Consider the following 14,976-nt stretch of genomic DNA (forward strand, 5'->3'; position numbering starts at 1 on the left):
GAAACAGATCTTTAACCTGGCAGTGCTACTGAGAATCAGCTTGTGTTTATTGAAAATGGTAATTTTCTAATATACCCCACAGAAACAACATGCCATAAAATCTTTAAGCTGAAGGAAAATGCTATGTGCATACAGGATCAAAAAAGATCAGAAAAATTGCAACTTGCTTTGAAGTTAAACTGATTTGTCATAGACAAAAAAGTGAGAAGTGGTTGCAGGAACCTCACCTAGGAATATTTTGCCATCTACTGTTTCAGATGATAAAAAAACGGGGTCCAGACAAGAGACCAGAAGCTGATGTAGATGAAGGATTAGCAATGCATGAAATTACTTATTCCATATTTAAAAGATGCATGTTGCTGGCATAAATACACTAGCAAGCACAGATGGCACTGAAGGCTGAATGAGAGGTTCAGTGGGTCTCTCACATCAAATACATGCAAACAACCTTCCAGTAGAGAGCAGTGTGTGCACTGAAAGAGCATTGTGACAGCATGGGAGACACTACAGCTGGGTACATCTCCCAGTCTGCTTTATAAATCAACAGCTTGAGTCCTGCAGAGGGAACAAAACCAGTCCCTCAAAAGACCTGCAGGACTAAACATTTCCCGCTCTTTCCAAGAAGATGAACCTTCAGAATGACAATTTTATATTCTGACATAATTTGATATGCGGTGGTGTGTTTTTATTTTATTTGATATTTGTTCAATGCCTGTTCACCCCCCAACCCCCCAGTCTCCTCCTCTCCCCAGCTGTCAATCTCCCCAAGCTCTTCCCTAACCCACTCCTCTCCAAGTTGTCAATCCTCCCTTTCCCTGCCCCTTTCCCCAGAACATTCCCTGTCATTCCTCTCAGCCTCCTCCCCTGCTTCCAGACCCTTCCCTGCCTATTCAGTGAGGCTCAACACCCTATTGGTTACTTTGTGTTACTCCACTCCCCTGTTTCCCCTGATAGGTTTGTCATAGGTTAGTCCTGCCTTAAACTCCTCCCCAGCCCTACCCTCATTGGTTGCTGTTCCTACTCCCCTCCCTTTAAGTTCTGTATAAAACCTTTGTTCGCCCTCTCCCCAAGGTCTTGGGGCTCACCGAATAAATCCATCTTGTTCACCCCCAAGTCCCGTGTCGCCTTCCTCTGTTCCCGCGCCATCAACTGGGACAGCAGAGCACCCCGGGGGGAGCGGCCGCCTGTTCTCTTCCCTCTCGCCGCCCAGCACGCCACCGCTCGGGGTATCGCGGCGAGGGGGGGCGCATGCCACGCGCCGCAACATATGGTAGCAGAGGATGGTTCCCTCCTTCGGCTTTTAGAAGAAACGGAAGAAACGGGCAAATTAGTGAGGGCGCCCGCCTCACAGACGAAGAAGGAGGGAAGAGGAACATCTGCGGCCGTGGGAGCTCTGCATGGTGCTAAGAGGAGCCGGACGCCGAGCGGAGAAGATTGAGGCTCCGGGGCCCTCTTGCGCCCTCGTCATCGTGCTCTCTACCCTGCCCGGGAGCAGCCACGGCCGGGCTGCAAAATTTTTGGCGGGTAGACTTACCTGAGGGCGAAGAGGGGCGGTCTGGCAGTGGCTCGGGGGAGCCCGAAGAAGGGCTGACCGAGAAGGGGTTCCTCGGTCAGCATTAGCAGGAAGACCACCGGAGGTCGATAGTGGCCGACACCAGGGCTTCGGGGACGAGTCCTGGTGTAACGGGAACACCCAGGCCTCCGGAAGGGCCAGACCGAGAGGGAACACCACCAGTTTGAAGGCGATTTTTCCATCAGGCCAAGAAAAAGATCCAAGTCATCACCGCCTAGGCCCAGAAGGTAAGGTGGGCTATGCGGGGGGGAGGGGTCCCCCGACGGGTGGCTGGGTTTCCCACTTTTCTTTTCGCGTTTTAACCCCCGTCTGTGCCCAAGCCAGGGGCTGTAGCCTTGCATGTCCCTGGCAGGCGGGTGGGTTTTTCGTTTCTGGGGGGGGGGGCTACTCTTGGGTGGTTCCCTTCCGGGGGGAGCCACTCGGGGTAGTTACCCTTCCCTCAGTCTTCTGTGGGGGCCCATACTTGATCGCTTTTTCTTTTTCTTGAGAGGGTGTTTTTTCTGTCCTCCCCTCCCCAAGCTGGGCTGGCTGGAGGGGGCAGAGAAAAAATACCAATAAGGAACAGTTAAGAGGGTGACATGTTGATTATGGGAGGGTTGTTGAAAGAGGCCCTTTATATCCATCTAAGTCAGGCCCCCCTCCTGTAAGTCTCCCTTTGCTTCTGTGAAGCTCCCTTTACCCTCATTCCCTCAGACTTTCCTAAACCTTTTCCCTATCCTCCCTTGGGGATGGCTGTGGCCACGCCGCCCCAAGTGCCCTGCCGGACACTGCTCCAGCCAAGGGCAGTGTACCCGGCACTCCCTTCCAAGATGGCGCTGGCCACGCCACTTGGAGCCCGTTTTCCCGCCGTGATCCTTCTTTTCCGCCCCTAGTTTCCCGCCAGTCCCACCCCTTCCTCAAGGGCCCCCGCAATGAGGATTGCAGCGAGGCTAGTCCCTGTTGTTGGGAGGCGGGGTTGGACATTCCCCTCCTTCTTCTGGCTCCTCCTCTGGTGGGACAGGTTGCTGTCAAGGACCTCCCATCGGGGGACCTTCCTTCTTAGGAGATCACTCCCCTTTCTGGGAGGGATCTCCTTCGGGGGAAGGTGGGGCTGAAACCCCAGACCGGGAACCCGCCATTTTGTCTTCCCCCTAAAATGGCGGCATCCCTGTCTACCCTTTACCGATTCCCCTGCTAATCATGACAGCCACTAATCAAGTGATTGTCTGATTCCCCCACCCTATTCCTTAACGTACCCTACCCAATGTTCCTTTTTATTTAACTACAAAATCTTCTTTTTACTTCTAATTATTTTTCGAATAATTTACTTGTTAAGTTATGTTTTATAGAAAGAAAGGCTGCATTTGTGATCATCATTGCTACAAGGATCACGTAGCTGCTGCGCTACTTTAGGCTTGCTGCATTGCTGCGAGGTTTAAAATTTATTAGTTATATTTAGTTGATCTTCTAATATAGATTATTCAAATTATTTTATTTAGTTGTTTTTGTTAGAATCATTTGGATAATATAGTTTCATATTAAATCTACATCTTAATTGTCTTCAATTTATCAATTACTTTATTTGATTGTGTTATTAGACAAAAAATTGTCCAATTTAATTATTTAATTCCAATAATTCTATTTTAATCATTCTAATTCAATTATTTAGTCTAAATTCTGTTAATTATTTCCTTCTATTTCAATCACCTGATTTTTAATTAAAAATCCTACTCCTCTTCCCTCTCCCTCTTCCCTGAAGTCGGGCATTCTCAGACAGTCATCCCGGCGTTGTCCGCAGGCAGATTCTGGGCTCTCTGAGAATGCCCTAGACTCCCCGCAGGACAGTGTAGCCACTGTCTCTGCTTCTGCCCCTTCCCCCCAGGTCCCATCTTTATTATCATTGTTTGTTATAATTGTTTTATTAAAATTCAAATATTTCATTTCAATTGTTTTATTTCAGTTATTTCAATTAAATTCCAATATTTATTTTTGTTTGTTTTCAATCACTTAACCATTCCATCTGATATTATTTATATTATTTTAGATTGCTACTTAGAGCAGCGAAACAGCAAGTTTTAGGTAGTCTTGTGTCTGGTATAAGAACAATCTAGCCAGACAAAGTTGCAGGCCAGTCCCTCAACCCGAGCCAAGCAGCAGCAGTGCCGCGAGTGCAGCACCATGTCTGATCGCGGCAAGGGCAGCAAGGGGCTCGGCAAGGGCGGCGCCAAGCGCCACCGTAAAGTGCTGCGCGACAACATCCAGGGCATCACCAAGCTGGCCATCCGCCGCCTGGCTCGGCGCGGCGGCGTCAAGCGCATCTCGGGGCTCATCTACGAGGAGACGCGCGGTGTGCTCAAGGTCTTTTTAGAGAACGTAATCCGCGACGCCGTCACCTACACGGAGAACGCCAAAAAGAAAGACAGTTATAGCCATGAACGTGATCTACGCCCTTAAGCGCTAGGGTTGCACTCTCTACAGCTTCAGCAGCTAAAGCCTTGCATTCTTGTTAAACCACCACCACTCCATGATCATAAATTCAGGTCTTTGGTTTGATTGCACTATGTTAAGTTTTAATGAAGCTATGATTTCTGGCTAGACTAGATAAGTTGTGTCTTAATGTATGTGATAAATACTTTCAAAATTTTTATTTCATGTAGTCCATTTACTTTTATATTGTATATCAAAAAAAACCAATTTTGTATATTTTATATTAAGTAATCCTGTAATCGTAATTAGTTTATATTTTTCTGATAGTTTTCAACTTATGTCCATTTAGTAATTTGTAATTTTACCATATAATTTTACTGTATCTTGAATATGAGGTTTGTATTATTTATATAATGTATGGATATGTTTAAACACCAAAACTCTCCTTCCTTTTGTAAAAAGAAAGGGGGAGATGCGGTGGTGTGTTTTTATTTTATTTGATATTTGTTCAATGCCTGTTCACCCCCCAACCCCCCAGTCTCCTCCTCTCCCCAGCTGTCAATCTCCCCAAGCTCTTCCCTAACCCACTCCTCTCCAAGTTGTCAATCCTCCCTTTCCCTGCCCCTTTCCCCAGAACATTCCCTGTCATTCCTCTCAGCCTCCTCCCCTGCTTCCAGACCCTTCCCTGCCTATTCAGTGAGGCTCAACACCCTATTGGTTACTTTGTGTTACTCCACTCCCCTGTTTCCCCTGATAGGTTTGTCATAGGTTAGTCCTGCCTTAAACTCCTCCCCAGCCCTACCCTCATTGGTTGCTGTTCCTACTCCCCTCCCTTTAAGTTCTGTATAAAACCTTTGTTCGCCCTCTCCCCAAGGTCTTGGGGCTCACCGAATAAATCCATCTTGTTCACCCCCAAGTCCCGTGTCGCCTTCCTCTGTTCCCGCGCCACCGACTGGGACAGCAGAGCACCCCGGGGGGAGCGGCCGCCCCTTCTCTTCCCTCTCGCCGCCCAGCACGCCACCGCTCGGGGTATCGCGGCGAGGGGGGGCGCATGCCACGCGCCGCAACATAGATACATTAAGATTCACTTAAATAATTTAAACACCTAATTATTGAAATTATTGAAAATGGGAATTACAGTATATCTGCATTACATAAAGCGGTGTCATATTTGAGACCATATTATCACCAGATAATCCAGATTATCACCATCCACCATGCACAGTGCACTGCTATCCTGCCCTCAAAACACAGCAGCTTTCTGGTCATTTTCACTCTGATCCTAGGTCTAGCAGATTCTGTCTAGACTAGGGAATCTCAGAGCAGTACCAAATCTACTTTTTGGTGCCCTTATCTGTTCCTCACCAGTAATTTCATTATAAACGAATTTTCAAAATGTACATTAAAATGTAGTAGAACAGATTTTGACAAGGTGTTGTATAAAATTTAAAAACAAATGAAGACACTGCAAGGCAAGATAGTATCAGACAGGGAAGGGCTAAATGAGTGAGCTTTAAAGGTTTATCCAGGTAAGACAATTACTGTCATCTTCAAAGAGTAGGTCTTGCCTTGGAGCAATTAGAATTGAATCTCCAAAAAGTAGCAGTTGCATCTGTGACTTGAAAGCTCTGTAATTTTGGGAGAATAGTATTTTTTGAAGTTTTTATTGTTTTGTCAATAGCTCCATAACTGCTGCTAATTGTTAAAAGCACAAGTTTCAAACAAAATTCCCACTGACTGGCATTCTTGTAAGCACTTTTAGTGAAGCAACTCAGTACTGAAACCCACTTCTGAGGCTTGAGAAAGTTGCTAGGTATAAATTTTTTTTGTGTAGATCTCAAAAGTCAATCTACATCCAGTGGTATAGCAAAGCAATCAAAGTCTGCCTATTGTAATTATTGGGGTACCTAGAAATAGAAGCAGAAAAAAGAGGCAGTTTCCAAAGACTAGAATTAAACAGAAGTATACCTCTTCTCTGGGAAGGTGTTGCTGTGTAGCAACATGTGGTGTGAGTCATCAGTAGAAGAGAGAAAACTGACTTCTGCCTTATCTTCTAAAGACATCATTCCTGATTTTTGGTTTTAAGAATATAAAATTAGCATCTATCTTATTTAAAGTAGATAGTTCTTTTTGGAAACAAGAAAAGGATATTATTAATGGTGTGCTTTCTGACGAATTTATTTCATTGTCACCACCAGTGAGAGCCTAGTGAAAGGGCTGTTTGTGTTGGAACTAACTTTTAATCTCTGCAGAAGTCTGTAAAAGCAAAGTGCTTGAACCACCATGAACTCTTGGCAGTTACACACTCCTTTAAAACTGCTCATTGTGACGAACTTAGCTTCATGATTCAGCCTGTTAATATCTGCATAATAAATGAAAAATGAATCTATATCTGAACATAGTGAGTGCCCTTCTGAAAAACTGAGAGGGAGAACATAAAGGGAGAAATAAACTTGAGGCTGAGTTTTCTGCTTTGAATTGGTGTAATGGAAAATGTTATTCCCCAGTCACCTTCTTGACTCCTATTTATTACACAATATCCTCTTGCTTTCCAGTTCTGCTCATGCTGGCTTTCATGTTTCTGCTGAACAATTTCTATGATACTGTAGGCCAAAAAATTAGATATCCTTTTTTATCATCTAGCCAAGTTCAGGCTAGACACTCAGCTGGACAAAACCACAAATTCTCAGAAGATTCAGTATCACTGAATTGCACTTCCAGTCTGCCTACTGATTAGAAAAGTGCCAAATCTTTAGCCATGTTCATATATTTTCTTTATTTTCTAACAATGAGACACCAGAAATCCACATCCCCAGGTTTTGTTCTTGAACATTTGAAGTCTCATGAATCCTGAGTTTCTGATGTTTGTTTAACACAATCTTTTCTCAAACTAGATTATTCCTGGGTAAAACAGAATAACATTTTTCCAGGGCAATTGAACACAATAATTCCGAGGACTATTCCATAGGAGTCACAGGAAGAAGGGTTCCACAATCTGTCTGAACCCTACAGAAGGTTCTGTGTCACTTAAACATTTCAGATTATGATCTGATAGACATATTCCTTTTCTGAGATTTCAAAAAGACCTAAAAGTTTTGATTGGAAGGCTTCGCCAAACTATTTTTTTTTTCTTGGAAGGCTTCGCCAAACTAATTTTTTTTTCTTAGTCCAGTTTTTTCATTTAAAAAAAATTTATACATTCAAGAGACAAAAGGTAGGGTTTCTTCAGACAGTGGAGATTAAAGAGAAGTTAAAAGAAACTGACATCTTTGTGGAAGGAAGGTTCCCTGAAAGTTACCTTTCTTGCTTTAAAGTCTGATATACCAGCAGTGGCATTAATCAGAAATGATGCATGACACCAAGAGAAACAGGATATCCATTCCTAAAAAACCTCAAGAGGAGCCATATCTTGAATCTGTGACTTTGTGTGTGTTTGTGTGTGTGTGTGTGTGTGTGTGTGTTTGAATGGGAAGACATATAATATTCAATATGTTTATTATTAAAATAAAACTGGGAAGGATCAATTAATACATAGATTTTGGACAGTAGGAATCATATACTTATACCAACAACAAACAATACTACTTTTTTCTCTTCTTTGTGGGGTTGATCTGGGAGTTTGAAAAGACTGAGATGGTCTAATTTTCCTCAGGTAGCAAGAGGGTCATCCAGCTCCTTCTCTAGCAGTCATGTTACCATATTACTGAAAAACCAGCCAGCATACAGGCATGACTACTATACTATAGTCAACATTCAAAAAACCCTCCCAACAACCCATGAAAGATGACATAAATTTTTCTGACCAGAACAGAATTTAAATGTCGTTAATTTTATCAAAAGTATTGAATCTAAACATCAGGAGTTACACAGGTGTTCTTTCCTCCAGGAAGGGAGATAGCAAGGCACAAATTGCTCTAAGAATTGATAGAGAGTTACTGGCTGCTCAGAACTTGATGGGAAAATCCTACAAACTTCATTAGGAAGCAGACTACTCCTACTTCAGTGGGAGCAGAATTTCTTCCAGAAGCTACGACGGTTTATTAGGTAAACAGCCTTATTACTGTATTTCTTTGGAGACTAATCTGCACTTTTTGTTCTAGTGTGTGTAGAACTCAAAAGCACTTTTCCTGCTGACTCAGACTGTTGGAGGTTGTCTAAGGTAAAATCACTTCTAGTTCCAGGTAATGTAATTTCTCTCTGCAGTTCAGATTGCTGTCAAAGATATGCAGCAATTTTTCTTTTATGCAAATGTTTTTCATGTTTGAGAATACCCCACCAAGAACTATTAAAGGGGCTCAGCTAAAAAAGGATTGGATTTTATTCTTTGTTTCTGCATTAGCTGGCACAATGTGGTTAAGAAATAGTGTAATACAAGTCAGAAAAGCTAATGAGATACAGTAGTAGAGTTGGAAAGGTGTTTGCTGCTTTTGTAGGAAAGAAATGTACACAATTTGCAGTCTCCAGCTCCTCACCTTAATGAAACATCTTCAGTACTAACGGACAATTTTCCTTTTAGGAAAAACACTTCATGATGACTGTTGCCAGCTACACTAAACATAGATAATTGGGTCTATAAACGCTGTCTTCCATAAAGGTAAAAATTTCTTCTGCTGCAGGATTCCTGAGAGCCAAGATTTAATTTGAAGGGACAGGCCTGGTCTTGTATTCTGAAGCTTATTTCTTTGCTATTCTGAAAAGGAACAGCATCTTCCCTTATCTAACAGACATATTTATGAGAAAGACACCTCCCAGTTCCAAGATACATAGGCCCTGTCAGGCACAGTGAGACAATAGATACTGCACTAGAGTAGCAGAGAGAAGGATTTCAGTCTAGCTGGTTTGCTCTGCATCCACTCTGCATTCTGCACCAAATCAGAGCCACAAAGGCTATGCCATCTAAGACTTTTCACTGAAAACATTTTCCACAGAATTAAAGTCTTTGCTTCTGCCAAATTTAGGTGGATTAAAAAAAAATATTTGGAAAACAGACCTGCTACTTTGTTTTCCCATTCTTTAGAAGATGTTTCCAGTAGTTCAAATTGCTAAGGACCTATGAGAGAAAGAGCACTTTTAAGTGAGGGGGAAGAAAAAAGGTGCTTGTAACCTATGTTTTTTTCCATAAACAGTAATGCATGCTGGATTACTGCTTAATGAAATCTGGTGCACCACCATTATATAAGCTTTGATTGACAGTTTGGCAGAAAAGAAAACAATTCCAATAATTAAAAAATTAAAGAGAGGAAGAAAAAAAGCTCTTTTCAGTTTAAAGTTGAAACCATGGTCATATTCAATTTCAGCATGAACAGCACAAGTTCTGCAGGACCATATCGTACAAAGGCTTTTCTTCTTCTAGTTTTGTCACATTTGAAAAGAACTAGGAATAGATGTTTACCACACATTTATATTCTAAAGCACTTTAAATTTCACCTGCAAATTATTCTAAAGCATTCAGTTTTCTATGAAGACTCTAAATCTATGCAAGCAGCCATGTTTTGGGAAACTTCTACATAAATTAGCTCTTTTTTGATCTCAGTGTGCCTATAGAGTAGCAGGAAGAAGAATTTATAACAAACAACTCCATTTTGATCAAAGAATTGGTCAGCTAGTACTAAACAATGTTGAAACTATGATTATTTTCAGAGAGGATGATGTTTCAGTCAACAGAAGACACTCCTTTTCATTGCTGTTGTAAGGGACATGTTTGATGCCTAACGCTTTCTGGTACCCTAAGAGGAACAGGATTAATACAAAGGCTCACAGGTATGCTAGCAGAACCCACCTCTATTGCATCAGCAGCTCATCTATACTGCTCATAAATAGCAGAAATTCCACATGCACATCTGAAATGCATCTACAGAAGAACAGGGAGGGCTGTTACTGAACTGACTGGTACCTGTGCTACAGCATAGCCACTGCCTTTGGAAGTCTTCCTTCTCTTGTTTCAATTTACTTGCTTCAAATTACTAGAAAAGTAGTTGACTGAGCAGGCAGCAGGACACAAACTGGAGTACTCCATCCCTCTGTCCTTAACATAAACACATTTGTATCTTTCTGACTGCACAGGGAATTTGAGGGATAGCCAGGTCTCCTCATCTCTTATGAATGAAACTTTCCTTAAAGCTGATAAAAATGTTGAACCCACATGAAAGAAGATAAAGCCCTTAAGAAAAAAAACACTTCTGTCTTTCACCATTAGCAGACCTATGAGATGGCCTATGAGCTAATGAAAGAAGAACTCTGAAAACAGGAGGTCAGCTCAGTCTTTGTTGTTTCCTGCCTCTGAACTCTTCTGTTGTAGCTAACTATTGCCCCCTGATGATTTCCTGACCTGCCCTAACCTAACTCCACTGCTCACTCTCCCTCTCATTAGAAGCTGATAGAGAAAGTCTCCTACTGGAGAGAAGAGACCTCCTGCCCCTCAATTCTTTGCCAAATTGAACTGTCTTACAAGCTTCCTCAATTTCTCCTACTGTTCCCAGGGTTTAGTGAAGCCATGAATCCTTAGCTGAGCAGCTTCTAACTAAACCCAAATCAGTTAATATATTGACTTGGCAAATTAATGATAAGCATTATAGTCACCATCTCTTTACCTGTGTTTTTTCGTCAAAAGGCTGCCAAGTGACTGTTACTGGGTAACAGCAGAGATGTTGACTTCTTCATCAACTATACAAGTGCCTTAACCTTTATTTTAGTTAAGTAAAACAGTAGGATTATTAGATTTTTGAATTGTCTTCAAAATGCTCCCAGTCTATGGAAGATAATTTCAGCCATGCAATGGCAATTTGTTGTCTGTTGTAAAAAGATCATGTCACAAAGTCTCATTTCTAGATAAAAAAACATCCCACACAACTCACCATAGCATTGCTATAAAGGCAGTGTATATCATGTGTTCCCTAGGTTGGTTTAGTTTATCAAGAAAGTATGTGGGCATTATGATTAAGTCTCTGGTGTTGTCTGTGTTTTGAAACAGAACTTCTGACTTCTGGCAATTGCTGCAATGTCTTTGACTTACTCTATATTTATTGTCTTTATAGGTCATTCTGTAGCTTTCTCCTCAAGGCCCCCTGACTTAGATCCTTAATATGAAAAAGTTTTCACCTTTGTCAGTTCTCATTTTTCCAGAACCTCACCCTAGAGAAGAAGTACATGGTTATATGAACAAGAGGAGAAAAAGAGGTAGGGAATTGCTGTCTGCAAGATAGAAGATACCTGTCTCTAATTTTCAGATATTGTCTCATTAATACAAATTTAGTTAAGTTTGTATTTTGCTTTGACATCTACTACTTCTGTTTAGATCTAATATGTGGTTTGTGCATCTAATATTTTTTATCTGTTTCAGTTTCTCTAATAAGAGGTATTATTACTACTTACAAATCTGGTCTTGCCTAAGGCCTTGGACTGTAATAGCTACACCAATAGTGCCTTTAAATACAATAACCTGTCAGAAACTACTGTTGCATCTTCTACACATATCAAATCAATACTTTCAAAAATATGTTGTTATGGTGAAAAAATAACTCATGAATTCACACAATCATATGTTTCATCTCATCTTGAAAATTGCAAAGTAATCTACCAGCTTCATTCCAGAAGGAGAATTGCATGAGTCATGCCTAAAAATGCAACACCACAACACTGACAAAAATAGGTGCATGACAATCCCAACACTACACTGAGACATACATAATTTTCTGGTAATTCACTGCCAGCCATTAATACAAATCTACTGCTTAAGTGAGTCTTGTCTGTGAGACTGTATATAAAAAGCAGCTTCTCAGACATCAGAATAGTTCACTGTCTATATTAGCATCTGATCTGCTTCATTCTCAGACAAAAATGGTATCTGACTGCACTTAGTTTCAGTTAGCCCTGCAGCATTAATACACAGATGAGGGCTCCTTTCTTGTTGCATTGTTTTTGGTCTATGTAAAGTGGTGATTTAATGGGGCTCTATAGACTGTCCCCCATAGCTCGCTTTTAGAGACATAAGGATTGGATGAGTAAACTACCACCAGACATCAGGGATGGCAATATGAACAGGAGCCAGCAGCAGATCAACACCATCCTGGACTTATTAGCAAGAATGTGCAACATTCAGGAGAAGGGATTATTCCCTATATTTGACACATCTGAAATTGCGTTTAGAGTTTTATGTTCAGTTGTGATCTTCCTTGTACATGTTAGAGTAACTCCAGTGGAAGACCACCAAGATTATCAAGAGAACTGGGAAGTACAGAGAGAATCAGAGACAGCTTTTACTCAGCCAAAGGGGAAATCAAAGGAGATCAAAGGGGAAATCTAATTGTATTTTACTTGCAGGGGAATGGATGGTTATAGAGATGATGGAGCCAAATTTTTCTCAGAGGTGTATACAGTGGAAAAATGAGATGCAATGAACACAAATTGCAGCATAAGAAATTCTCCATTCAATCAAGGAAAAAAATGTATTCTCAGTAAAGGTGATAAACCACAGAAACAGTTTGCTCAGATAGGTTGTGGGATCTCTGCCCTTAGACACCTTCTAAGTTCAACTGCATATAACACTGGACAATCTGCCCTAACAAGTTTTGAGTTGCTTTGAGAGGCAACCTCAGAGAGAGATTCCAATGTAAATTACTAAATGATTCAACAAGTTAAGATATATTCTCTATTCAGCATCTCTTATTGACTATTATAAATCACTTCTACTTAAGCTCCTGACTCTTGTGGCTCCCATTTGGAGGAAGTGATACAGATCTTAGAGAGCAATGCAGACTTCTATGCTTTATAATATTGGGCCTCTTGAAAAACAAACCTCTAAGTTTCATAATATCCAAGGTTTCTGAGAAACTATATAAAATGTACCATAACCCCTGGTATCCTAAACCAAAGTAATTAAATTAATTCTACTATATTGTAGCCTAAGTACAGTAAGATCCACAGTGCAAGGGTTGTAGAATCACAACTTTTAGCACAATTTAATTATCAACATCAATGCTGAGAATAATTTGTATTTTTCTGGCCATTTACCCTGTGATAACCAGAACATGGAGATTTAAAGCAGCCACAATGGTAAAAATGGGAAGAAAGAGAACACCTTTTAGTTTAAAAATACAACTTGATGGTGTTTTCTCTTAATTAAGAAATTGTTGTGGTTTTATCTGTGGTTTATCTTCTGTTTTCTTGCTTACAAAATTTACTTGCTACAAAGTCTTGGCAACTAAAATCAAGCCTGCAGTTATCTTTAACATGTTAAATATAACACAGGAAGCCAGATTCTGGAAGTTTTAGTTATCCTGAGTCTAGATAGGGCAATTAGAATTGAAGGCGTGCCTCGATGAGGAAGGTACAGTTCAGTTTGAGCCACAGGGGAAAAATGAACCTCAAAAAGTGAAAGAAGTAAAATCTTGGCTCATCAGCTTTACACTGTATAGAAGCTCATATTTTGGGGAACAAAATATGCAATTTGTGTTTTGGTTCAGGACTGCTACCTTTCACTAAAATAGCTATGTTTTAAAAGTCATTTTCTCTTCACCCTTTTCTGCATCTTTTGATTACAGGGCATACCTAAAAAAAAACATTACCTATCAAGATGTTACAAATTAAAAAATAAAAAATAAAAAAACCCTTGGCTTTTTAAAAATTATTTCGTGCTTTTTTCTCACTTAATTGGCAAAATATATGTATTTAGATTTAACATACAAACCAGAGCACTCTAGCAATTTAATTTTGAAAAGAGAGAGGTTTTTTTTGTCAGTATTAAATACTAAACTGAGTAAATACTAAACTGAGTAAATGCTAAACTAAGTAATGGCTGGGTGCCATTCAGACATGTAAAGGCAATGAGACTGAAATAAATAATCTTAATAATTTTATCAGGCATTTTATGTTGCAGCACATTTGAAAATACTAAAGAAAGTATATTAATGTCTCTTTTTATCTAGCTGCTTTTAAAATAATTGCCACATAAAGTTAAATGAAGATTTCATCTTAGAAACCTGTTTTAACCTAACAATTTATCCATTGTTATTCTTAACAAGACCAACAGTGATTCATAGCTATTTTTCCTCCTCAGAATTAGAAGTGGAATCCATGTACAGCACTTGTACACAAATGGAAAACTCAAGGTCAGTTTTTAATTATTGGTTAGATTTCTCTGTGGTTCTCAGGCCAAGGATACATCATTTAAATCCATACTAAGCAAACTTTAAAAGAATATCAGACCAGTTTTGGCAATTAAATGTGAAGATGACTATGAATCAAATGAACATTTACTTATACAACTGGTCCATCACATATTAATACTACAATAGTGGAGATTTTGTTACAAGAATACGGAAAATCGACTGATGTTTAAACTGCTGCATCTGCATTGCTTTGTAAACTGTGCCAAGGGGTGGACCAAAGGTTGCAATAAATTTCTGTGTGTGATGCTTACCTGACTCAAGGCAGACCATGCTTATATTCCAGAGAGAATGTAGGAAAGACACAAACTAAATTACAACCCAGCCAAAACACGGCTACATGAGTTGTCCTATCAGCTTTTGCAATAAGCTCAAGCAGAAGTGCTAAGGATGGTCATGTCCCACAGAATACTTGAAGTCCATTCTAAACATGGGCGTTACTTAAGTTTTAGACAATCTAAGCTGAAGCTAAATACAGACTTTTGTCCCAGACACCAGGCTACAAGAATATGAATCATCCTAAAATTCATACTGCAGCTATGGTGTCGACAAAACTTCTAAAGTATGAATATGGGACAAAAAAGAGAGAAAACTATTTATTTGCTCAAAGTGTATTGAACCATCATGGAACAACATAAAAACAACCTGTCCCTTCATTTTTCATTTTTCCTGCTCTCTCCATTCTTGTGCATTTGGGGTTTTTTATGCTTTTCCTTCAGTTGACAATATAATTTTGTTTAAGCTCATAAAACTATTTAATTTGCATAGTAAATCTGAAGTAACTTAATGAACTCATTCTACTCTCTTTTCATGGCTTGACATTAACAACCCAGT

General features: G+C 40.3%; 1 pseudogene; it reads left to right on the forward strand.

Annotated features, from left to right (window-relative positions):
- Window positions 1–3,730: 3,730 nt before the first annotated feature.
- LOC144246389 (histone H4-like) lies at window positions 3,731–4,043 on the forward strand (annotated as a pseudogene).
- Window positions 4,044–14,976: the final 10,933 nt, after the last annotated feature.

The sequence above is a fragment of the Lonchura striata genome, chromosome 6, assembly GCF_046129695.1.
Source record: "Lonchura striata isolate bLonStr1 chromosome 6, bLonStr1.mat, whole genome shotgun sequence".
Lineage (NCBI taxonomy): Eukaryota > Metazoa > Chordata > Aves > Passeriformes > Estrildidae > Lonchura > Lonchura striata.